Source organism: Anser cygnoides, chromosome 2 (genome assembly GCF_040182565.1).
Source record: "Anser cygnoides isolate HZ-2024a breed goose chromosome 2, Taihu_goose_T2T_genome, whole genome shotgun sequence".
Classification (NCBI taxonomy): Eukaryota; Metazoa; Chordata; class Aves; order Anseriformes; family Anatidae; genus Anser; species Anser cygnoides.
Window position 1 is genome coordinate 54,240,544 of NC_089874.1, and position 25,921 is coordinate 54,266,464.

At 39.0% G+C, this 25,921-nt stretch overlaps 1 long non-coding RNA gene across 1 annotated transcript; it reads right to left on the reverse strand.

The window, feature by feature from the left end:
• Positions 1 to 409: 409 nt before the first annotated feature.
• LOC125182107 (uncharacterized) lies at positions 410 to 25,133 on the reverse strand. Its single transcript, XR_007161118.2, has 4 exons — positions 24,661 to 25,133; positions 24,469 to 24,583; positions 4,761 to 4,881; positions 410 to 3,187 (listed from the first exon to the last, which is right to left on the reverse strand). It is a non-coding gene; the product is annotated as an uncharacterized lncRNA (long non-coding RNA).
• Between the last annotated feature and the right edge of the window lie 788 nt (positions 25,134 to 25,921).

Genomic DNA, 25,921 nt, shown 5'->3' on the forward strand with positions numbered 1-25,921 from the left:
AGGGTTAAAAAAAAGTCCCTGAAAGCATCAAATCCTTTAAAATGTAGGAAATTAAGTGTATTAACATTAACTTGTGCATAATGAGATGTGCTTGATGCGATGAGTTAATGCATTAGCCTTTCACCCTAGAAACCTGCACTCAAAACCAGAATCACACAGAAAGGAATTTGGTAGCTTCATGCAATTTTCTTCATGACATTAATCCACAGTTACACAAGTCACAGCACAGTTTGATCTGCCTAGATGCTAAAGAGGGTCAGACAACTGAAACAGCATGGAGCACTCCTCTGGGCACCCACAGGGCAGCTGGGTCCTGTTAGTCCATCGCTTTCCCCTGAGGCAGTTGTTGCTGCTCGAGGTTCTTTCTCCCTTAGAGTCTTCATTGTTCAGCTGACATCAGTGCTAGGAGTATAAGTGAGCTGAAAATTTGCCCTTAAATTTTAGCAATATAAAAGAAATAGTTTGTTACTTAGATTTCATTTAACTACAATATGAAGAAAAGTCTTCCTAGCTACTTATTTTGCAATTATGTGCTCTGAAAGACAAGGGGATAGAGAAGCGCCTGCTTCAGCATCCCAAAATATGCAAGCTGTGAAAAGAAGAAGCTTTATTAGAACTGCTGTTTTTCATCACTGTGCTCCATGGCATTATATAAAAATCAAACTGTATTAAGCTAGCAGAGCACCAGCTGACATGCACACTCAATCAAGGCTTTCCAAAGCATGTTCCCATTTCATTATGTGCATTGTAGACAGCACTTAAATATTAACTGACTACAAAATACATTTAGAAGTATTTTAAAAATAGCCCTTGATGTACTCTTTTTCAAGCTTTTGACAGCAGAAGTAAACATAAGACTTTGGGTGTGGGGAGGGGGCAGATACCCAAAGTGCCTAATTTCTCCACTACACTAAATAAGTAAGAATCAGTGAGAATTAAGTGCAAAAATCTTTAGTGTGTTGGTCCTTAGAACATAATCAGCTTGGAACAGTTAAATATTAGCAGCAAATCTAGGACTGGACCTTCAGACACAGGTGTGGTTTGGTTTTGTGTTTTTATTTTTTATTTTTTTTTTCAAATCACAAACACAGACATTTTGATTCGCATGGTAGTGGTGCACAATCATATGTTTGAAATCTAAGTCTGAGCAGTTGCTCTCCTTTTCATTTACTACCTCTCTGAAAAGATGTCTGTGTACTTGTGCAATTGTTACAGGTTGTGAGAACTTTTTTCCCCTATTCCTGGCTTTGATATTTGCCAGCCTGACTGTCAGAGTAGCGTAGATCTTGGATCTGTTGCAAAGTGGAGCCACAGCACCATAAGCTTGTTTTTCTTTCAGTGATGAATTTCTAGTTATCTTTTTTTTTTTTTTTTCCCCCTTTGTTTTGGCTCTTAGCCACTGATATGCACTTTCTGAAGCCAGATAGGGAGAAGGAGCTAAAATACTCAGTTTAACAAAGAAATGGCTTTGCCTAAAATGAAGCATCCCATTATGATTTTGGCAGTGCAAGTGTTTGCTGCCTGCATTTAGGCTTCTGCGCATGCACGGTAGTCTTCCAGTCTGAGCAAGGAAATGATTAATATCTGTCTCAGCTCTGCTCTCAGTCAGTAATGCTAGCAAACACTGTGTGTGTTTCTGTTTTATTCAGTGTGCTTGTGGCACTCCAGCAGCATCCATCTGTTCATCACAAAACAAAGCACCATACTCATCCCTCCCACCTTGTAGTGGCGGACCATTCCTGCAATGTCAGGCTCCCTCTCAGCTGTTACCTCTAGCAGGCTGGCCAGCTCGGTGGCACAGCTGTAACGTGGGCAGTGAAAGGTGCTCCCCAACTCATAAACAATGCAGGAACCTCGAGTTGGAGGAAGTTATGGTGAGATCCTGGCCCTGGAGCAGGGCTACAAACCCGAGCTCTCATTTTCGGAACAAGTTTGAGCACTAGCAAGCAGTTACACAGATGATGACTCTCCGTATCCCCCTGAGGCAAGAGAGTTTTGTGAAGTGCTTGACCTAATAAGAGGGATGAATTACTTAACATGGAGCTCTGAGTCAGACACCCGGGCTGGGGAGAGTGAGAGTTCAGATATACCTCCAAAAGGGCACCCCCCAAAAGTGCATGCCTAACATTTTTCTCCTCAACATGCTGCAACCATGTTTTCAATTTTAGGTATTTTAGTACCTATGGTATCACTCTCTTTACCACCTTCAGCTTTAAATCTCCCTTCCTAGATAAAAGCTACAAAGCTTTGTCTCATGTGCAAGTGGTTCCAGGCATCTCTGTTATCCACCTCTGCAACAGAGTAATGCTGTAACCTACCAGTCCATATATTGAAGCCCTTTCAGCCAGTTCATTATTATTTCACCTCTAAGTCTGAAGCTGGAGTGAGCAGTGCTGCGATCACATATAATGTTCCCTATATTGCCTTTCAAACCTCTCTTTTTTGTCTTGAACTGCTAAAAAGGCTGGAGCAGCCTCTTCAAATGATAATATTGCTATGGTCAAAGAGCACTGGTTAGTTTATGTGAGTCTGGTGCTGGACACTGCTAGAAGAAAAAATCCAGCCTTTAACATCAGCTTGTATTGAAGCAACTGCACATCCATAATAGACAAACATCCCCCCATGAAACGTTTTCCTATGAATCCTGGCATTTCACTACTTTACACTTCAATTATTATTGACTAAAGAATGCAACAGGAGGATTCCAGTGGCTACCCGGTGGAATAAACAACAGCCTTTATAAATGCAAAAAATATAAATAAGCAGGCTGATAAGAGCTGGGTATCTGTCAGTTTAAATGGCATTCAGCATGTGAACTTTTAATTGAGATGAAGCATTGCGGCACAATATATTCCATTTATTACTTTCCATTAACTTGCATGTGACCTATTTCTCTACCTCCTGACAGGTTCATCTTTCTGAGAACTTCACAGACAAAATGATATTTTCCTTTTCTGTCTGCTCAACTGTGATCTCAGTTTGAAACATTGCTTAGCATTCACTGCTAAAAGAAATAACGCCAAAGACATTAAACATTGCTTTATGCTCCCCCTCCTCCTCTTTAATTTTCCTTCTATCTGTTTCTTAACCCCACTTATCTTAAAGCCTGGAAAAAAGTGTTTGGAGATCAATCTTCATGGTTTCCTTTTTGGCCAGTTAAAATGAAAGTTATCTTGCAGTCACTAAGCTGGTGAAAGAACAGAAACCAAGAAATGTTAGAACAGTTGTTGACCTTAGTCCTTAAGAAGAAGAGAGACATATGTTAAAGAAGCAATTAGCAATTATGAACCACTATAGTCACCAACATTCAGATTCATATTTTTACCCAGAGTTTCTATCTTTGCCTACTTAATTCCTACTATAGAGGCATCAAGAGTGTCTTTTCAGTGGTTTTGGCAGGTTTCTAATTTTTAGTACATATTGCTGATAACACTTCCTATGTCCTCGCTGAACTTCATCTTTCTGAAGTGAGTAGAGATTCTGCTATGAATGGGGCTTGGTGAAAAGCCCTTCTAGTTTCAGCTAACTGGTGGACGAAACCTTCACTGTACTTTCATTTTCTAATACAAAAGTTTTAAGTGCTGCTTAACAATCTAATGGTATAATGTTCCCACAACAGAGGGTTTATGAGCCTGCTAGTTCTTGGAGACACTGCTGTGGAGACCACTAGAGTCTGATGAGTACCAACCAGGTGGTGTCAGTGGAAGCATCTGTATTTCCATGAGGAAAGGGAAAAAAGCAAGGCATCTCCTTTCTAACCCATGTAAAATTGTTGGATAAATCACCCTATTAGGCAAAACCTAGAGTTTTAATTTTGCTAGTAGAGCAACCCATGCAATTACAGACATACTGTAACTAATAGTGATTTAGCAAAATTAAGATCTATTTCTGTATTTTCTTGGGTAAATAAGCCAACATGGCTCACTTATTTATCATCCAGTTTATGCTTCATTACTACCAATGGTTGTAGTTTGAGAATAATGTTTTTATTTGTTTATTGAGTCTGAATAGAGCCCCAAACCCAATATTGAAGGTCTTTATGAGCAGTGTAGTTTTAATACATGATTTTGAAGAACTGGAGACTAAATATTTTTAGAATATTCATACTAGTTTACAGCAGTTACAGGATAAGTTACATTCATGTATGGAAGTCTTTTTTATATGAAATAAGTCTGAAAATATTTCAAGATACTTTTTCATACATGTAAAATGAAAATGGTCATTTATGTTTTAGGAATACAGTACCTTTTAACATGCTGGTGTTGGTACCTGAAATATATAAAGGCGGATTTGACTAAGCGGAAAAGTTATTTTTAGTGTATGATTGATTAGGAAAGTTATCTGTTTATGTAGAACTTATTTAACAAATGTTGTACTTTCCCAAAACTTTTGTTTCCTTCCATTCAGTTAAACATTTAAAGCTGTTCCAGTGTCCCATTTGAAAAATAGCACATATACTTTAAGCAGCATCCCTTCAACATGAATCCAAGGTTACTGTAAATTGTTATCCAGATGATCATTAAGAGACAAGCTGGTTATTTACCTTTGGTCAGATAGTTCCCAAGAGCTACCATGAGGATTAGATCTGTTATTTTAAATACTGGAGAGTGAACCCCAAGCCTCCAACATGCTCTGCATGAAGGATTATCTGCATCCTCTGTAACCTTTTCATCTGCAGCCCAGAAAGTCATCAATTTGAATTTCCATACTGTAGTAAAATAAAAAGTACTGGCATTCACTTGCTATCTGATTGCTTTTACCTTGGCCTTTGTTTCCTGAATTTCCCCTCTTCTTGTTCCAGTCACACAGTGTAGCAGCTCTTGAGATCAAAAAGTCATCTGCAATTTCATTTCCTTACTCTGACGTCTTTGCCTGTTTTTGCTGCAGGATAAATTATTTCATTCTGAGTTACAAAAGGAATAGAGCTGAACGTTGCCATTTTGATTTACTGAAAACAGAGTTCGATCCTACAGGTTAATTTCTGCCTCCGCAGCAGCGCATGTGGTCTAGATAAGATCTTCCCATAGGTACAAACACAAGAGCCTCATTTCTCACAGTTGGTTAGAAATGCTGTGGGAGAAAAGCAGCTGTTGCATTCCCAAAGGGTGTTTTCCAAGAAGTGCAGGTTTCCTGCTCATGTTTTCTGCAGCCAGCAGCAAATGGGATCATGATCTGCTGTATGGTCAAGGTCAAAGATTTGGTATTAAGAATCACGTGTGAAGAAATAGGTAGTCCATGAAGATACCAAAAAAATGCATGACTTTTCAGGCAAGAATAAATTCGTGCTTCATAATTTCTGGTGCATCTTTTTGCCTCTCTGATACACGTAATCCCTTCCCTGAGAAGGGTAAGCACCACTATCCTGTGAGACAAAGCAGAGCAAGTACAAACACATGATCCCATTCATAAAAGTCCATAATGTCTGAATGGCACAGGAGGCATAAAACATGTGAGCCATTTTCTCACATGAGCCTACACTCAACTTTCAGCTTTCTTGCCATTTTCCTAGGAGTCCCAGAGAACCAAAATAGTTTTGGATGACTGTACCAGAGAATCCTAGCAAATACAAGAGGGCGTGACTCAGAGCCTCAAACTGACATCCATTTTCATTCCTTTTCCCCATACAATCTTGTTCTTATACTCCTTTTCTATGAACCTTGCACAAGGGAGATCATATTAGTTGAGTCACAGTATGTATTGTAAGGCTGTGGGTTTCTACAGATTTTGAAGTAAATGAATCTTCTTATCTTATGAGCTAATTTAGGCACTCTAGTTAAAAAAATCCTTAATCGTAGATCCTTATATTATTGTGAATATCTCAATGTATTTCTAGCAGCACTCAGCAGCAGATACATAATTTCCACTAAGATTACTTAAGCCGCAGGATTCTCCAGTGGGAGGCTGTGGCATTCAGCTCTGCAGCTGTTTTGAGCACAGGATTGTATCCTGTAGGAAACAAGAATAAATTTGCCCGTGTGTATTTTAAGACATAGCTGTACATATTCACTACGTAGATTAAGAGGTACAGGGTGGGTATTCATTACAGCAAATGTGACCGGTCCTGTCCTCTTAGCTCAGCTGAGCAAGGTTTTGAAGAGAAAACTCAGAGTGGCAAAACAGAAATGAACTTAATTTACTGTGGTTTTGATAGTAAAGGTAGTTCTAAAAATAACAAAAACCCGTTGCTTAGAAGCTTTTACTGTTAGTTTGGGAGAAAGCAGGCAGAACATACTAGAATAGAACACTTCTATTATGAGGCTTTGTAAAAAGCTGGTCCTTCTGGTGAGGCAATATAATATTCATTAGGAAATCTCAACAAACTGATACTGTCTTTCCAAGATGTGGATTTCCAGTTTCAGCTGAATGTTCTGAGAGGGTGTTGATCATTTTAAAATAAACCCTTATGGTAGAGCAATGACTATACTTCCTTCCAGTACTTAAGAGGGGCCTACAGGAAAGCTGGGGAGGGACTCTTTTTCAGGGAGTGTACTGGTAGGACAAGGAGGAATGGCTCTAAACTAAAAGAGGGTATGTTTACATTAGACACTAGGAAGAAAATCTTTACTATGACAGTGGTGAGGCAGAGGCTGCCCAGAGAAGCTGTGGATGCCCCATCCCTGGAGGTGTTCAAGGCCAGGCTGGATGGGGCTTTGGGCAACCTGGTCTGGTGGGAAACAAAATTTCATCTCCCACTTTCTTTTTCTTTGGAAACAAAATTTCATCTCCCACCTTCTCCAATTGACTTATACGGTTGTATACTCTGGTATATAAAACTTATAGGGTTATATACTGATTTGAAAGCATCTTTAAAAATCAGTTCTTCTTCAGGAGAGCCTTAGAATTTGTTCTATTTTATCGCCATCTCTCACATATAACCCACTTAAGCTACCATCTGTAGCTATAGTACCATGTCAACAATGTGCTCTTTCTCACCAGGTGCAAAGAGTATTACTATTCATGTTCTTTAATTACATCTTGCACTTCTAGTTATTCTGCCTCAGGTATCTTAAGTATTAATCACTTCACAGTCATTTGTGCTCGCCTGTACTTGGCTATCCACTTACCTCCCTGTCATCAACACTGATGCATATTTGAAAGCAGACTGCCATGTTGTTTTTTGACTGAAACATATTTTTTTCCCAAATTTGTCCAAACAAGTCTCAATCTTCTGATTATTTCCTCTCCTCAGATGTCTTTCATGGTATTAACTTGTCCAATAGACATGCAATCAACAATACCCTTTATAAAATTACTCGCAATCTCTCTGGAACAACTTTTATAAACCCTCTTCAGGCTCATTTTATCTTGTTAAGCTTGTTTTCACATTTTCTTCTCTCTAAAATAACAGTATTTCTGCCTATTGATCACTGAAATATTGCCAGGAAGCCTTCTCTTTGTACTCTTGCACATGGATTCTAAGAGGGTTAAGTTTAGAAAACAGTAGAAAGGCACTTTTTCCCAAGCTACTTAAAGTGTTGCAATTTGCTGACAGCATTAGAAATAGGAAGAGGGTAGTTGATTTTATTATATTGGCTATTCAACTGATGCTGCACTGTAGAGATGAGATCTAGCTATTAAACTGAGTCGGCTAGAGTCTGCTTTAGGGCTAGGAGTGATGGTTTCTTATCTATCTCCACTGCCTCCAGGAGGTTCGAAATTGTTCATAGCAGACAGTAGGTTTACCTGTCTGTTCTCACATAAGCATGCCCTAATTATTATGTTAGCATTGGGAGGCAGTGCTCAAGGCATTGCTGTGGAGTATCATTCCCCTAGCTTTTTATTTGCTGCTCAGCTTTTCAATGTAACATATTTTATCAGTTTTGTGGAAACCTTCTATATTTACCAGCATTCTGCAATAGTCCTGCTAGGTAAAAAAAATGGCACTGAAAAAAGTGAACACTTCAGATGTACACTGGGGGGAAAGCAATGAGAATTAGAAGACACCTACAAAATATGACCTTCAAAAAAAGACTGAATGAATTAGTATTACTCAGAGTAAAAAACAGAAGACTGAAGAGAGTTGAATTAACAGTCTTCAGGTACATGAAATGCTGCATCAGAAAGAAAAGGAACAATCTGTTCTCTCTGTTCATGGTGAACAGGTAAAGAAATACTGGGCTAAAGCTACAGTAAGATTTCCTCTAAGTCCTAACGTGATATTGGCATACACAAGAAACTAATTATCACCTGCTCTGTACTGGTTTAGCCATTCTAGCCCTGATCTTTGGGGTTTGTGGGCTAGCTCTGTGAAATACATTACTACAGCAGGTTTTTGTAGTTGTTTGGTTTTGTTTGTTTTTGTTTTTATTTCTATTTTAAAAGCTCTTTGACCTTTAAATTAAAACTGTGGCCCTGTTTTATTGCTGTCCTTTAAGCACAAAAATGACTCCTGCCATGAAGTGACAACTCAGGGAGTATTAAAAATCATCATAATTGATTTTTTGATTTGTGTTAGCACACAAAGATGCCAGGCATGGCTTCAACTCCTCTGTGTAATGTAGAGTGTAGATACCTGACCATCACAACTATCTAAGGTTATTACAGTTGAAAGGCTTGCTGCTCTCTGATGGTATAGAGCAAGGTCTCTTCAGGTCCTCAAGCAACCATTGCTCATGATGTTGTGCAATTTAGTTGCAATACCCGATGATCCTATTTTAGGCATTTTCTTCCATAAATCTTTTAATTAATTTATTTATTTTCCCTTCATCAAATAAATAGATTTGGTTACAACGTATATATGCTGTAAGAATAAATCTTTACTCTTGCCACTCAGAATGGAAGAGATGCAAATTTAAAAAATACACAAAGCCACTCATAATTTAAGTAGCTTCTTAAGATGCTTCTTACCATTTATTGACATCTGTTTGGTTACGTTTCAGCTGAGTGTTGACGACCCACAGCGAAAATTGTTCATCTTTGTTTAAAGGGAGACAATTTAATCAGGATAAGTCTTTTATTTTGTTAAATAAGGAATTTTACTAAATAGATGATTGAATGAGACTATCAAGTGCTTTGGCTAAGAAATTGAGTGAAGAGTAATAATAAGTCATCATTGTTGAGATACTAAAAAATGTCTTCATCACGCTTTCCACTTACACAGCATCTCCCATTTAATCTTGAATTGCTGAAAAAAATATTCTAGAAGTCCTGCAAGACAGATAAGAGGCAAGAACCTCCCATAATATGGAGAGACCAAATGTACTTCTAGCCGTTACAAGAACTTGTGAAGACACACTGAAAAGAACTTCATAAGTTATATTATCTTATTATTATATTATATCTTATTATTATCTTATTATACTTATATTTTGATCAGTGAGGAACACAAGATTCAGTAACATTTCCTTTTATATTCCTGAATTCCCCTCGTTTTGATTTTTCTTTCATAAAGACAATCGCTGTTCTACTAATGTATGTTCTCTTTATGAAACGTATAGAACTCTTTCAATGTAACCCAGTGGAGAGGATTTGTGAGTGACCAAATTACAACAGTGATATGCAATGACTGACTTCAAAAAAGTTTAATCTTTCAGGGGAATTATTGCTTCTGCTGTCTTTTCAGATCTAAGTATAGAGAAACAGATTGTTTTTTTTCCAAAGTGATTTTTGTTACATGACATTGTAAAATGGTATTTTCCGTGAGAAGAGCAAGTTCCATGAAGTCTGATACTAGAAAAGATAAACAAGGCTTTTGAGTATGGAATAAAATTTCTCCCCCTTATATTATTCCTCATTGCAGGTTGTTGTTATTCAATGCACTCGCAAATGACTCATTCTCCAGAGTAATCAGCATCTTGTGAATAACTTTTAAGACTCCCTGCACAAAACATGGATGTGTTTAAACTCTGCAGGCCTTGAAATATTTGGGTTATACTTATATATGCTGTATGCAAAAGATTGAGTGAGGAAATAAGGTTTCCTGCTTCATTCATTTAGAGAAGACAAATCATTTCAGCTGTAAATCTGGAATGGCTGATGTTTAAACTGACATGCTAAAACAGAAATCTGCTCCTGATATTAGTTCTGTTTGGTTTTAGAATGAAATAAACACTTTATTTTTTATTTTTAGATTGTTAATTATAACAAATAAGTAATGCATGAACAAAAGAATGAGAAAATCTGGGGTTCAGTTACAGTTTTGTGGTTGTTTGACTGCAGGTTCTAAGAAAGCGCTGACTCAAAGGGGGAGAGGAGAGGAGGGGACGAGAGGGGAGGGAAGAACATAAAGGCTGCCGCAGAGAGGAAGGTTATGATCTGCTCTCCCTGTCTTTGTAACTGATAGGCTTGAATTACAATCAGAGAGACCTGGCTGGGTGTTGTGTAAAACTTACCAGCACTGAAGTTAATGAAGCACTGTAAATGGAATGCCTAAAGTGTTACAGAACTGCTTGGTTTGGAAGTTTTAAAGAACTGATTAGAGAACACCCATCAGGAATTTCCTGAAGGTCACGCAGTGAGTCCTTCTCAGGATTGGGGAGACAGAATACCAACTCTATTGAGGCTGTTTTCCATACTTTTCTAGGGTTCAGCATGGCATTGTACCTGAATGGTCCTATGGGCACTTGACTACAATGATAGATGTATGTCATTGCCAACAGTTTCAAATGCAGATGTTTGATCTGAGGCATGTATATAACAACATTCTCAGTCACCAACATGTATGAATTAATTCTCTAAATTTCTGAATTCACAGATTTTCTGGGTCACAGAACTTCACCCAGAATTTTTGGGTCACAGCTCATTTTTTAAGTTTTGCACATGCTATATATTTAGAGGAACATAAAAAACACCATGACTTTATGTATCAGTTTTCTGTCTGACTGCACCGGATGTTTCCAAAGCAGATTTATGAAACCTTAAATTAGAAAGGGATAGGATAATCTGCGTTAGATCCCCTTGCAATAACTAATAGAAAAGGTTGTCTTAAACTCTGAAGCATTCTGTTTAGTATTTCTTTGTACTGATAGTCATCATTTCAATTCCAGATGGTATTGTTACCCTTTAAATTGTTCAGTCAATTTTTATATCATTGTTTTCTGAACTGTAGCCACAGCCTCTGCAGTTCAATTACATGTAGTGTGTAGAATAATTCTGTAATATCTTTTTAGAAGCGGCCAGAAGAACTGATATGCATCTTTGCTGCTGCTTTTAACACTGATGTGTCTTAACAAACCATTCCAGCTGTCATGAAAATCCCTCAGGTGCAGACTGAATTTTCTGGAGACAAGCAGCTCCACCCCAGAACAGCCAGTAAGCCAGAAGCTACCACGATTGTCTGAATTAACACTGAATGAAAACCTGGGTCTCTTATATCCCAGGTGAGTTCCATAATTGCTAGCAGTCCATTTAGAAACCAACAGCAGATGGTACGTAGTGCATTGCACGTTCATTATGCTAGAGGTGGCTTCTGTTGTTTTGCATTTGAGGAACTGGGTTAGAGCAGGTGAAATGCAGGCTTGGGTCTCTGCTACAAGCAAGAAAACAAGCTAAGTGTGAATTTTCTGTTTGTTAGGTGAGCACCTGAGCATTCAAGATCTTAGTATTTCTAGATAGCTTACTCTGTTAAATGTTGCCTTCTTCTCCCTGTCAGAAGAATTATGAAGCATAAAATCAAGCTAGGAAAATAAGTGTTTTTATTTGTTTTTCTTTTGGAACAAAAGGTTCTTTTTGAAATCAGTAAATGAAATTGTTTTGCCCATTAGTGATGGGAAATAGTGTTTCAGTCTGCAATTCAGGTAATGCATCACACTGTTTTGTGTGATATCCATTCCTTTCCCTACTCCAATTTCTTTGTCCTTTTTTTCTTTCTTTTCTTCTCTGGCCTCTCTTTGTACGAAGATGGAGAGCCACCATTTTCCATGCAATCTGTCAGCAAGGCCCGCTCTCTAGCCTGAGTTGACCGATTTTCTTCAGAATCCTGTCAAATGGGTGAGCAGTTCAGCTTCCCCCTCCCTCCCGTGTATGTTAGGCTGCACTGAGCAGAACTGAAGTTCATTGCTACCTACCAGAAGTTCCAGGGCGGAATTATTTGCCCTTTGGTTTCCACCCTGTGTATGTACAAGGATACTATTGTGGGTGAAGTCCACAGAACAGATATCAAAGAGACATTGCAGCATTCCCCCCAGCTCCCCTCTTTAAGCACGCACATAAATAAATTTTAAGCTATAAATGCCACTCATTTGCTCTCTTGAGAGGCTAGTAAAAGTGTATGTGTGACCTTTTTAATATCTGAGATACAAAGTTGTTGCATAGCTGGAGGGAAGGAGTGTAAGTGTTTGCATCACCTGGCCTGCATTTTCTGATTTTCAGCACCCAGCATATGCCTAACATGTTGAGCTCTGCTGACAGGCTGCTTCCCTTTCAGATGGAAAAATATGACCCCACTCATGATTACTACTCCCTGAAATTCCATCTTCAGAGTGATGATATCCCCTTTGTTCTCTTATAGATCTTTTCTCGAAGGAATATAAAACGTCTGCACCAAAGCAGTTTTGGAAAGCTTAGTTCTACTTTCAGAATGCCTTACCTTTTTCCTAATGCCTGACTACTTTCATGTGAAGTGTCAGACAGGTTGGGAACAGCCACTTGAGCAATCAGACTACGGGTAAGACTCAACTAAATGGTTTGGTCTGGCCCAAGCTTATGACAGATGCTGTAGCAACACTCATAAATCTGATGTTATTGGCTGTCCTTTGCCAGAATTATGTGGTTCATACCATCGTCCCCTGTTACTGGAGAGTTCAGAAGTATGCTTTATCATTTTGTAAAACATTAACATAAGCCTATTAAAATGCAAAAGCATCACATTAATATGGGGTAAATCACCTAGTCTGGAGCCTTTAAGGCAGGCTGTGAATTATTCAATACCATGATAGATTTAGCCAGTGCAACACAGCAAGCCTCTGATTAGCCCCAGGATAAATTTCAAGAGGTCATTAAGATCAACTTATTCCTTTAAATGTAGCCTCTGTGTGAGTGTATGTGACAAGGGGAGGAAAAAAAAAAAAAAGGAAATAGAAGAACTTATGGATTGTCTTAGGACAATCAAAGACATCCCAGTCTTATACATTGTAATAAAACATGTCTAATATCAGACCCGCTTTAAACAGCCTGTAGGCAAAACCACCTCTTCTGTTGTCCTGCTTACAGCAACAATTAGGAGAATGAAGTTTTCAATAAGAGATGCAAGCATGAGTCCCTGATAACTGAGTGTGAGAGACTATTTGTCAAACACCAGGTAAATAAACAAATCTGTTTCCAGTGGAGCTGCTTCAAACAAAATGGAAAGCAAACGCAATTTCAGCAATATCCAGTCATCACAAACTAATGCACACAAATCTGTTCAGTATTTGTAGAAGAAAAAGAACAAAGAAATGAGATATACCTGGGGTATTTGCATGCTCATTTAATTGCCCTGCTTTTTTTCTTTTCTTTTTTTTTTTTTTTAAATCACAGATGATATCAAGTAGTGTCTTTCAATGTCTAATTAGAAATGCCACCACCTAGGGTGAGCATTAGGTCCTGTTAATCTGACCAGGAGATGCATTACAATTAATGTTGTCTGCATATTGCCTGTCCTGTTTGTTACTAGCACAGAAAGAAGTGCTGTACCCTCGGATATGTTTAATCAGGTATAGAACCTTCTTACTGTTGCATGTGTAATCAACTTCTGCTATTAAGACTCCTCTGGGAGCTGGGAAATGAGTAGCATATGTAATTTCTTCATTAGCATACCTGTTTACTCCCAGCTGTGCTTTGAAGTAGATTGGGGCAAGCTTCCTTTCCAGTAAACTTTGTTCTTAGACCGGATCCATCACAGTGATAAGTACCAACATTATGAAACACAGGTAACCTACAGTAATTTATATGTGGGGAGAGATGATGTTCAGGCCCTTGTCCATTTTAAAAGAGGATTGTCTTTAGAGAGTTTTTTTTTTTTTAAATTCTAATGAATAAAATGTTCTATGGTTTTAGTCCAAATACATGGAGACCTCAAGAGCACACTCAAAGGAGCTGTGCATTAGGGGTTGTCATATGCAGTTCCACTGCAGAGTACTTAAACTCCTTTTATGATGGTATCAAAGCACTGTTCAGTTCAATATGCAGATGTGAGATCCTTACCACAGCTCCTTTCCTGCCCTCCCTCAGTTAAAAGTGTACTTGGAGTGTAGCAGTAAGTTGTATCCTGACTTTTAAATAGCCAGTGGAATGAATCCATGTAACCCCTTTAATAAACGACACAGATTTCTTGAGGCAACTTTAATATCCAGGTATAATGAAAGGTCAGGGTGAATAGAGTGTATATGCTGAAGAAAGTCTGGTTTTTGGGTCTAGCCCACAACTCTGGCACTTCTTTCTAGGAGAATTAGGGAAGACAGCAACCCTGCTATACTGCCAGGAAAATTTTGAGACTTAACATTTTGAAATAATTTTCCCAAAAATACCAATTTCCTTATGTCTTCTGCTTCTTACTCTATTCACTTTCAGAGATCTACAATACAGCAGATTTCTCAAAAGAGCTCCACTTCCAATATGCTTGATTTTTTTGTTTGTTTGTTTTTGTTTTTTTTTAAATGCTGTTGCTTAAAATTTTGTAATAGCCACCAAATCCTCAGTGATGCCTTTCCCTTGCACAGACACCATTTGCATCGGTTATAGTGGCATGAAACCTTCGAAAGGTAGCCTTGAAAGATTTTCAGATTGTTTCTAACTGTACTCCTGAGGCACTGGAACAACATAACTGGCTTTTTATGGCACAAATTACACAAGTGACATGAAAACAGATGAGTTTATTAAAGCAGAGTGAATCACTGATGACATTTAAGTCTAATTAAGTCAGGCTACTCAGTGTAGTGATTTTATTCCAGAGGAGGTAACTATATTGGAATTCATAATGTTTAACACAGATCTTCTAGAATACAGCATTGTACCTATGGGTGCCATTATCAGTGTCTATAATAGCAAATGCTTTCACTTAAAAGGCTGTGCCAAGTTAAATCACAGTGAAATTTATCACAACCTTTTGATAATGTTACCCAAAATGTTGTCGCGGTTGAATAAACAGTTGGGGTGGGGGAAGGGCAAAAAATGTTCAAAATGGCTAGGTGAGTCTAGTTGTAGCCTGAAATAAGATGAGTAAAGCCAAAAGGCAGCTGTCATCCTCAGCTATGAAAACACTCCATAGTTTCTTGTTCAAAAAATACAGAAATGTATTTAAGTCCCAGTAATAAAAGTACCACAAATTAAGAAGAAAGCTGCTATATGCTGTCCCTGCCTATGATGTACTGCGTGCATTTCAAATTACAGACCAGAATAAAATGTTCACAGGTGCCCTGGATGGCTTTTCTTTCTCCTCTACTGGGCTGCAGCATTCCTGTCTCTAAGCAGCCAACACGTTTGTAATTAGTTTTGATTTGCAGTCTTTGCCTACAGCTTAACAGTTCAAGGATATTTTGTTGTGTAAACTAGGTGCTGCTCCTCCGACTTAGCTGCTGTTATACAGACAGCCTTCCTGGAAATTAAACCTTAGACTCCTTCCTTGCACACTAATGTGGCTGGCTGCTTGCTGCTCAGGCACTTGAATAGAAAATGCTGTTTATTTCTTCAGCAGAGTGTGTTTAACTAACCCTGTTATCACTGATGACAAGCAATGCCCAAAGGGGCCAGTTCATGTCAGTATGCCGTATCTGCAGCTTATGGGACTTCCAGAAGTCGTATCTCCATCCACAGACAGATTGTATATAGAGATTTTTCCTCCTCCCCCCCGCCCTTTCTCTGTGATTATAGCAAAGTTGCTACTTCATAACAAGAAAGTTACTAACCCAGATCCTCTGGAAGAGGAGTCATTTGGGGTTTTGTTTTCTAATTTTTCTGGGCAGACTTTTCTGGTGACATTAAACATAGCAGAAAGCAAGACTATAAATCTCAGTGTTTGCGACAGTTTTTGATGACTGCACAAAAGCAACAAATGTATGTGTAGTGTGCTTATCACCAAAAGGCACCCTTTGCAAGTCTTTGGCTTGCTGAGCTGCTTCCACGAGTCCTCTTTGCAAAGGTATAGCAGGATGGTATGTCAGCTCTGTAATGCCCTCTGGCAAGGCCCCTCTCTTTTGATCAAGCACAGAGTTCTGTGTAGGGTCACTGGGTGTGTTTAGGTTCTTAAGCTCAAGTCTTTAAAATCTGTTATAATGAGCCCAGAGTTCAGCAGAGAGTTGCAATTGTGTGGAAAAAAAAACACGCACAGTAGTCCTGGGCAGCTTGCTTTAGGTGACCCTGCTTGAGCAGGAGGGTTGGACCAGATGACCACCAGGGGTCCCTTCCAACCTCAGCCTTCTGTGATATATTTTTTGCATGCTCTTTTGTCTGAGAGTTTATCTTCTTTTCTATTTTGATTTGAACAGTATCACTGTCTACAGATGTGTAACAAAGAACAACTGGCACTGGACTCCAAAAAAATGGAATTATGCACTCAGTCCATTACAAATAACAGGTTCTTGCTCAGTCAATAGTGACCTGCATACAAAGCCAAAACCAAACAAACCTCTCAAAACAAAAAACACAAAACAAACAAAACAATCCCACATGCAGGCGAATAAATAATTGCTAAAAAACAGAGCAACTTATTCTAAGATCTATTTCACTACACCTGCAATATATAAATGCAGCTATCACTTGCTTCTCTGTGTAAAATTGCACTGGATCTGCCAGATCATACGTGAAATATTAAATGTTGCAGACAAACTTTATGGATTCATGAATAGCAAATGTTATATAAACTGTTGAGATAATTCTTTCTGAGTTCTATTTTATTTCACTGAACAAATCTGTTGTGTTTTTTCCTCCAGCTAACTTTGCTACTCACAGTTTTTTGTTTCAATCAGAAACCTATGTACTACAGTCCTCTTTTAAATCCAGCAGGGCATTTTCCTAAATGGACCTCACTCAAAAAAAAAATAACAACACTTATTTAATTGCAGTGCATAATATTTACATATTCTATTGCCTGTAAATGCAGCTCCATTATTACACTTTGTTCCACACAGAGAAACATACAGTGAATGGTCATCTTCTAGCTTGATAGTCCAGGAGAGAGATATAACCATGAGTGGCTAATACAGAAATAGCCAAACTTGTTTACACAGAAGGCTGTATTGGCCAACTGCCAGGAATCCAAGCAGTGCACTTGATTTATGTAAATATTTGCATAGCCTTATAATCTAAAATAAATTTTGCTGATATTAGTGAATTTCTTGCAAGAGGAAATAAAAATTGTTAATTCCACTGCAATAAAAGCTGCCAATAATTTGGTTTTCCTTCCTTTTGAACATACAGCAGCTTTATGCTGTGTCTTGAGAACTCTGCAGATTTCCCTTCACATAGCAAGTTGGGTGTTTGTAATGCTCACTGGCTCTATGGCTTTAAAGAGGACAGGACAGCATCAGAGACACAGTGAGATCTGGCCTTTTCCTTTCATTTTCATGCGAGTCCTATCAAAGTGTTCTTATTATCTAAAAAGATTTGGAAGATATGCTTTCTTTCAATAGAAAGAAAGCAGCACAGCACTTTTCGGGATTTGTGATGTTGCAGAGGCTAGACTGGTTGTCACGTTCGGACTGTCGTGATAGATAACACAGGAGGTCTCTAGCCTGGCCTTCTGCTCAAAGCAGGGCCAGCTGTGGGATCAGACCAGGTTGCTCAGGTTTTTAACTAGCTGGATGCTGGCAAATTCCAAGTCTGGAGACTGCGCAGCCTCTGTGAGCAACGTGTTCTAATGCTTGACTGTACTCATGGGGGAAAAAGTTTTTCATCTCTCCTTTCAATTTGTGCTCCTTGCCTCTTGTCTTTCCGTCGTATACCACTGTCAGGAACCTGTCTGCATCGCCTTGATAACTCTTTTGTAGCTACTGGCAGACTGCTGTTTTTTGCCCCCTGAAGCCATCCTTTCCCCATGCTGAACAAGACCTGCCTCTCCTTATCAGGCAACAGTTACAGATCCCAAACACCTTGGTGGCTCCACAAGACATGCCCCAGGTTATCTACATCTTGGCTGTCATGGGGGGCCTAAAACTGGACACAGTATTTAGATATGATTTAAGGAGTGCTGAGTAGGGGGTCAGATCAATCTACTGAGCAAGTCAACCTACTGGACATGCTCCTTTTCATACAACCCAAGATGTTGTTGGTCTTGCTTGCTGCCAGGCATGCAGCTGGGTCATGTTCAGCTCACAGCCCATCACAATCCCCAGGTCCTTCTCAGCAGAGCTGCTTCTCAGCCAATCAGTCCCAGGCCTGTCTTGCTCCAGGGTCTCCTTCTTCCCAGGTGCAGGAGTTTGGATTTCTACCTCTTGAATTTCATAAGGTTGTTGTCAGTCCATTCATTCCTCCAGTTTAGGCCCACCTAGGTGGCAGCTCTGCCCTCAAGAGTATTGACTGCCCTGCCACAACTCTCCTTCCTCCGGTTTGGTGTCACCTGAAAACAAGTGTACCTCCATCATTTCTAGTTCATTTATAAAGATGTTAAACATGGTAGGTCCCAGGACCAGTACAGTGTGAAGTCTATTTCTAGAATAACGGAGAGACCTCAGAACTACAGCTCTGAGCCCTAAAATCTTATACACATCTGAATCTGTGTTTGAGCAAAAACTATCTAAACAGCATGCAATGCCTTTGGAGGTGGGAGGGAGAGAAGGAAGATCTTCATAAAACTTGAGAGTGAAAGCAGTTGCATGCTAAATTACCTTTCTCTTATAATGTTCTAGATCAACCACATGATCTGGGGACAGAAAACTACTATGTAGTTGGATGTTCCTTTTTGATTTACAGATTTCTTAAAATTTCTTACTGGAGATACAGATCCTGAACAGCAAATCTGAACCTACTTATTCTATACTTGCTTTGGCAGACTTCTTAGAAGTAATCCATGTCTCCTCAGGGGTCTGCAAACCAGAAGCTGAAGCAGCCGAGATACTATCACAGTAGTATAGTGGAACCCCCACGTGCTGGTTTCAGCCACAGTGCATCTGCTAAGTGCTGCTACATAGGTTACTTCAAGGAAGCATTTTGCATGATAAAATAAGGAATGAATCTAAACAAATGCCTGAACTTGTCTTTTGATTGTACCTAATGCTGATGCATAGTTTCTGTGAACAAGTGCTGACTCTTGTCAGTCTGCAAAGCAGAAATGAATAGATTAACTATGCAACCTCTCAGCAAGGGTGCCAGAATACACTATATTTATCCTGGGTAAATATAGCTTTGTAGACTGCCTTTGCTTTCACTGCTTTCTTTTTTCTCTAAAAATATCAGAATTGCATCAATGTGGCATCTTCTTCCTTTGCCAAAAACCCTGAATGTGTTTGAATGTTGGAGATCGTCTTAGCTAAGAAGCTGAATTGAATATAAATGTCTAATTGTCCCTTATCTGACTTTTCATTGTCAACATTTTCAGTGGTCATCAGCCTTTGCTCTTTTAGTGGTCTTTGTGCCTTTCTCGTTTCCTTGTTTGTTCTGCTGTGCCCTCCAAGCTATTGATATCTCTGGTGTCTCTGCAGCTCCAAGTCTCCTCCTTGCCACCTGTTCATTCTTTTGCTTTCGCAGATGCTCAAATTAATTCTTTCTGCTTCATACTTCTCTCCTTTGCACTTGAGTGACATACGCCCAACCACAGGACACATCTTGTTTCTGTTTCTTTCGCTGATTGTCCTGAAAGGGCATTTCAGGAGCCAGAGAAAATTTCTCTACTAATTTTTTTTCTAAGAGTCTTTTCAAATCTTTCTTAAGCAGAAGTCCCAGTGCTCCCATCAAGTCCCTCTTTGAGACCTTCATTTCCTTTCCTAAGCCTTCTCGTTGCCTTTCTTTCTCCAAATATCACGAGGGTGACTTCAGGAAGATTGAAAGGCTCTGTCACAAGATTTTACCATGAATTCACCTTCTTTTCTTCTAATATCTTTTGTTCCCGGTATTTTCCTGGTCTCTTTCCTACCCCAGTGATGCATCCCAGAATGACTGAACTGCTTCCTTCCCCTCGTTCATCTTTCTGGTGGCTCCTTCTGTTCAGCTCCTAAATCCATTTTGATGTTCCATGTCCTTGAACATGTTAAAGTAATTCCATCATAATCCCATTCTCTTTCCCCTTGAGTATCATTAGATGAACACAGCTGCTTCCCCCACCTTCTCTATAACCTCATTGTTCCTTATTGGTCTTCCAGAAATGCAGATCCTTCTCCTGCCTGACAATTAAATCATGCTTTTGTCTCACTGAATCTTCCTACCCTGTGATCAAACGCTTCATCTCAACAGTCCATATAGCCAAAACTCTGGTTTCTTTTGCATAGTCACCAGTGCCAACCCCAGTGCTCTGTTCACCTTGCTCTCTCTTGCTCAATTTGCTGAAATTTCTCTTGCTTGCTGTTGCATTATCTCACAGTCTGTGGGTATTTACTTTTTCTCATTCAAACTTTTCCTCAAAGCTCATTTCTTCAGAGCTGTTGTCACCACCCTGCCCTTGCCCTTCTGTTATTATTTGCAGGCCCTTTAACAATAGGAGAAAAAGGAGATAGCAAAAAGAAATGGACAGAAACATTATAAGCTGCCACTTTCTCTGCATCTTCAAAATAGTCTTTTGATGTTTGTTATTCCTTAGGATAAAGTAGTACAGTGTTTGCCTTGCAGAGCACTGCAAATGCTCCTGGTGCCTTAGAAATATTGGTAATAACAGTAACTGGTTATTTCTTCTGTGCAATCACTAGGAGTTGTCTATGTATAGGGACTATATAATCAGTCTGCTGTCTCAGGGGCCTGCTGTCAGTTTCTCCACCTCCCTTGTGAGCAGGAGAAAATGACTATCTATTAATAATGAGTTATGAGATGCCTGAGATTTTCATCTCCTTGTCAACAAAAAAAGCCAAAGGAATTGTATGTAAGAGATCCTTGTCTGAAGGGAAGACAAGATGCCATTTTCATGTAGCTCTAAAACGCTCTTGAATCTCTTTGCTTGTATTGTGTAAGAAGCTGCTGTGGCATACATGGTCAATGTGGAAGAGGAAAAAAAGGGGTTGCTTATGTGGGACAAGAACACTGTTTCCTAGGGTACTTATGCTGCTAGTGGGAACCAGTTACTTGCTCATTGAAATGGGATTGTGCTACCAACTTCATCAGAAGGAGAGTACCTTTTTTTTTTTTTTCTCTTACCATTTCAAAATTGGCCAAGAAAGATATTAAGGTCTCTGCAGTGTTTTCAGCAAGCAGTGCTGACCAAAATAAGTTACAGAGAGTGGCTGAAGAATTAAATCAGTTTCATAAGTGCCTTTCAGCCATAGGAGAAACTAGATCATTCAGTGATTTTCCTCTTTCAGCTTTCATGATAAACTGGGGATTTGTTGAATGACATTATCTGAAGACAGAGTCCTTGGTTTGCAGCATAATTCCACGGCAGAAGAATATACATCTATGCTTCAATGTGGATTTTTAATGGCTTACAAATAGCTTCCCACACCCAAACTGTGCTATATAACAGCAGCAGTTACCTGGAGTGGTTCAGAACAGTATACAACCTGTAATAGTGGAATAATGAACTTTCTGCAAGGAGGGGACAGTTACAAACTCTGGATGTCCATTTGTGTTACATTAAAATCTTTGTTCTTTAGTAAGAATACTATAAGATTACAAAGGTCCATTTAACTCGAGTAGTATTATCTCTTTTTTGTTTGGTTGGTTGGTTGCTTTCTGAGGACTGCTACTAGCTATTCACACATTTTAGCTGACAAAAAAAAAAAAATCCCATTTTTCCACAGCCAGTCTGAACTCTCTTTTCATAAAGATTTAAACCAAAGCAGTGCTTGATACATTAGAGAGCTTCTCTCTGTGAAACTGCTCTCTCTTTTACCAAAACAGTCTTATGCATAGATTAGGAAAGCAGAGAATACCTAGTATTAAAATGTCTTTACCACATCACTGTTGTAGTCATTTGTACCAATGGAAAATACTCGATTTTAGAAGCATCTCTTTACCAATTCAATATAAATCTAAACAGCCATACATGGTGTGGGGAGGCTCTTGGGATTCAGCTTATTGATGCTGTTTGCAGCTCATGTTGGCAGAGTTCCTGGCAGAGGTTTTACATCTGAATGTGATCTGTTGTAGCTTTGATCATTTACACAATATCTCATTCTGGTGTGAGGGACAAAAATTTACTTTTACAATTGGTAAAAAATTCTCCACTATAAAAGGGAGAGAATAAATAAATAAATGTATATGTATATATATATATATATATAAATCTTTATGTATAACTTCATAAAGCAAAAGTTAATATAACGATACTTAGGTCTGCAAGTGAGTCTTCTAGTCTGTTGCACATGAAACCTCTTGAGATATTGAACACGTGCTTTTGCCAGTAGGTATTAACATGTTTTGCTTCCCATTTTTAGGCAACTATTTCCATTAGATCCTTGTACTTTAGGCAAGGGAGAGAAAGTGAGATAGAGACTGAGGGAAAGTAAATTCTTCTTGAATAACACAACTTGTTTACCAACCTTCCACAGCCTGAACTAAGCCAATGGGAGGTCTCTAAATCAGCTATTTAAGAAGCATTTCAGGATGGTCTGTGTGGTGGAATGGAATTGATAATAGAAGTTGCTTGCCTGTACCCTGCGAGCTGATTAGCTCAGGAAGAGTACACAGTGTTACAATTAGCATCCAAAGCCTATTCATCTGTACACTGGCACAGAGAACAGTCTCTGTGGGAGGCTTAACTGAGAGAATTATTCCTGCTTCTATGCTGTTTATAGTTAGCTGGGTATTAAAAGATCCCAAACCTTTAAAAGAAGCATGGTCTTCAGCAAAGGATTGAAGATGCTAGAAGTCGAAGTGCCTGGCACTTGGCAGGACTGAAGGCAACTGCTGTATTGCTCTCTATCAAGCCTACCATTTTGCACTGCAAGAAAAGTGTTTACCAGCAACACATGAAAAATAATGTTAATGGTCAGGATTCAGCAGCCAAGGCAATAAAATGGGTTAAATGTGGAAAATCTTCATGCAATGTCGCAGTTTTCAGTATATATTTGTGGAGGAAACAAACAAAAAATGAAGAAATGGAACAAATTAATGGCCCAATAGTAATATTAATGTGCCCATTGTTGCATATATAGTAACACATATTTATAGCATTGCATCTAAATAATAAATTAAAATTGCAATGAATGAAGTAGAAATACTATGGTGCAGCACAATATTGTGATCTCCTAACATGGGACATAGCATTGTCAACATGCATGCATTGCATGGTTATCCATACAAGGCCAAAGCCTGAACTTCTTTCTGACCATACTGTAGCTATCATTACTAAGGAAGGTTTCCAGAAGCCCAAACAATACCCACTCTTTCCCCAACCAAATGTTGCATCGACACCCAGAGGGTCCCCTATCCATGAGTAACATGCACGTGATAAGCTACCTTCGGATGCAATCTGCAGCCAGGCTCAGGGGACTGCCAGTCCCGTTTACAACATTGCATTTTGATTTGTGCATCCTAGGAGCTAAGGTTTTCAAGGACAGCATCTCCATGTAAGAATAGCTATGGGCCACATCAGTACATGACAAGCTTCCCGTCAACAAAAGGAAAGACAAAAGCCTTAATGCTCTGGGGTGAAGTTGACCTAAAAACTCTTACAAGCTCCCCTAGTTAATTGGGATTTTGTTTGTCTTTTGATTTCAAAATGGTCTTGCTTCATATCTATTTTGGTACCATTGCATTTCTTTGCTCTTCATGTGCAAGGTTACAGTCACATTGTAGGAGCCTGAGTGTTTTAAACACCTGTCCCAATGGTTGAGTGACCCTTCTGACCATGCCTGACATCAGCCTGATGTTGGAGCTAGAAAGGTTGCTTGGTTAACCAACTTGTCTTTCTACTCTTGACAAGATTGTACCAAGCCTGCGTTACTTCCCACTAATTCCGCACCTTATGCATTTTGTGTATTATCAGGATGAAACCGCCTTTGATAGTTAGTCTCTTTCAGACTGCAGCTGGTTTTAGCATTCAGAAATACACTCTGAGCTTAATGTCAGCTCTTTCTTTGTTATCTTGCTTCTATGTCTTGACATCTGCTGAGATTGAGTAATTCCCTTCCTTCATTTATATTTATATTTTGTAGGTATTTATAGATAGTAGCTATGGCCCCTCGAGTTTTCTTTTTCTGTAGCTTATATTTATAGACCTTTGACAATCATCCCTTACATTTAGTGCTTATCTTTCCAATACTTATGTGCTGTTTGTTAGCCATTGCATTGCTGCCTTACTCCCCTTTCCCCCATGAATGCATTTCCTCTGCATTCTCCCCAAAGTGGTGATACTAAGACTCACTTTACTGCAAACTTGCTAATTGAAGATGATGCAGCCCCAGTAGATATAATAAATCATCTGTCAACACTCAAGCCCTGAAAAGCATTCTCAAACAATTGGCCATTTCTTACCTTTTAGAAGATTGCTGCTGTTTCTCCTGCTGCATGTGGAAGGGACCGTCTCTAGCTGTTTGTGCAGCACTCGGCACGGTGAATTTCCAGTTGCTTCTGGATTCCTGTGGTGGTTCTGTAAAGTGAGATAATTAGAAATAAAGGCAGCAGTGACGAAAAAGTGAAGACTTGAGTGTAAAGCCAGAATCTCACCAGCTCTCCTTTTGTAAGGAACTTAATTTTCACACTGAACATTCCCAAACTAGTGTAGCTGTAAGAGAGTTCGAATTGAAGGTGATAATGATATGGACTGGTGCAGATTTTCCTGAACCATATGTGATATCAGCAATCTAGGCTCATAAATTGAATGCAGTAGCTGTGAAAGTGCCTTGAATTATTTAATTCAGTTGTCCAGTGAGAACTCAGAATTATTAAACATTTGCTGACCACTGCCTGTACAATTTTTTTCCACACCAAACTTCCCTTGCCAACTGTGTGCAGTTGGCATATTTTTAAATACACACACTCATCTTTCTGGCCTCTGACTCATCTTGAGTTCTTCTCATACATTTCTCTCATATTTCTCCAGATCACTCTGCTCTAACTTTGCCTCTGAGTTTGAGGCAGATCCTCCACCATATTTTAATTCTTATTCTGATTTTAAAATATCTTGACTTCAGAGTTTATCTGTGTGGTAATGCAATCTAGATTCAAGAAAGAAGAGAATAATTTCCCTCCTAGTAAACTGACTTATTTTTTAACTTCTCAGAAGAAGTGAAAACTTCACTTGTTCTAAATGATGGAGGCTTTTATTTACCTCTGCTTGGGCTTTCCTCTGATTAGAAGGCATTTTCAAAAATCATATCAAAATGGAGACACTTGTAATTTCAAATACTGGTGAAGGTCCTGCTCTTATTCTTAAATAGCTTTCCTCAGCAGTCATGAGTAGCAGTGGTAATTCACGGGGCAGCTTCCTCTTGCATGGTGAGACTCTTTGCTCTGCAGCGCATCGTGCACGGAGTACAGACTGCATCCACATCTTCCTTAGGGTAGAAATCCCAAGGAATTCACATTACCTGCTCTTCCTGACAAGCAGCTTCTTTGTGACTGGGACCTCAAACTTTTCAAGTAACTTTGATAAGCCCAGGATTTTACCTGCAGATAGTATCTACTGGCTTCTGATACTTGTAGAAAGAGTTGAGATTAACACAGACCCTTGCAGAATTTAGGAGACGAAGGGCATATTAGAGGTAAACTGATTTCTTAAGCACACTTTTCAAAGCTTAACCTAGCCTGCAAATAGCAAAGGTACTACATGCTATCTGAAAGGCTATTTTTTTTCCCTTTAACTCAAAAGTTTTAACCATTTAAGTGAGTGAAAAAAAAATGTATTTGGTATCAAGAAATCTCAAGTGTCTATCTAGGGTAGAAGAGATCAGAGTGAAAGCACTTGTCTTAGCAGAGGGGTAGATGG